The sequence below is a fragment of the Saccopteryx leptura genome, chromosome 5 (genome assembly GCF_036850995.1).
Source record: "Saccopteryx leptura isolate mSacLep1 chromosome 5, mSacLep1_pri_phased_curated, whole genome shotgun sequence".
NCBI classification, from domain to species: domain Eukaryota; kingdom Metazoa; phylum Chordata; class Mammalia; order Chiroptera; family Emballonuridae; genus Saccopteryx; species Saccopteryx leptura.
In genome coordinates, this window is record NC_089507.1 from 122,926,307 (window position 1) to 122,927,371 (window position 1,065).

The following is a 1,065-nucleotide window of genomic DNA, read 5'->3' on the forward strand; positions in this document are numbered from 1 at the left end:
ACCCGGCACGCCCACCAGGTGGCGACACTCTGCCCACCAGGGGGCGATGCTCTGCCCCTCCGGGGCATCGCTCTGCCGCGACCAGAGCCAATCTAGCGCCTGGGGCAGAGGCCAAGGAGCCATCCCCAGCGTCCGGGCCATCTTTGCTCCAATGGAGCCTCGCTGCGGGAGGGGAAGAGAGAGACAGAGAGGAAGGAGCGGGGGAGGAGGGGTGGAGAGGCAGATGGGCGCCTCTCCTGTGTGCCCTGGCCGGGAATCGAACCCGGGACTTCTGCACCCCAGGCTGACGCTCTACCACTGAGCCAACCGGCCAGGGCCAGGACACTAGTTTTTAAGAAGACATATCATTAGAAACATTGCAGAGAGAAAAAAACTGTGTTTATCAATATTATATATGATTAGAAGGACTACTTTGACAAGCTTCTAGCAATCAGGTGAGAAGACCCAAGAATATACTTGAATAGCAATAAATGATTTCTAAACCACCTTTCAAAGAGGGTGAGTTTGGTTAGCTTCTGGGTTTTTGTTTTGTTAGTTAGGGCAGTGGTCCCCAACCCCCGGGCTGCGGACCAGTACCAGTCTGTCGGCCATTTGGTACTGGTCCGCAGAGAAAGAATAAATAACTTACATTATTTCCGTTTTATTTATATTTAAGTCTGAACGATGTTTTATTTTTAAAAATGACCGTCTAAGACTCACTCTCGACCCTTGTCTTGGTCATGTGATACATTTATCCGTCCCACCCTAAAGGCCGGTCCATGAAAATATTTTCTGACATTAAACCAGTCCATGGCCCAAAAAAGGTTGGGGACCACTGAGTTAGGGTATGCAAGTTTGGAGTCAGAGCTGAGCTGCTTTGGACAACATACGACCAGGTATCTTTTACCAACAGAGGTCCTTCCATACCCTTCCCTGTGCTGTGCTGGTAAGGTGGTCTTTGCAAAACTGATCTCCTCTTGCCCTCCGCAAAAAAAATAAAAAAGAACAAACACTTAAAGAACATCAGTTTGAAGGGGAATCAAATATCTAATTATCTTTGTCAAAGGCACACCATGTTTCTCTTTG

At 48.5% G+C, this 1,065-nt stretch overlaps 1 non-coding gene across 1 annotated transcript; it reads right to left on the reverse strand.

The window, feature by feature from the left end:
* Positions 1-241: 241 nt before the first annotated feature.
* TRNAP-GGG (transfer RNA proline (anticodon GGG)) lies at positions 242-317 on the reverse strand. The gene has a single exon. It is a non-coding gene; the product is annotated as a tRNA-Pro (tRNA).
* Between the last annotated feature and the right edge of the window lie 748 nt (positions 318-1,065).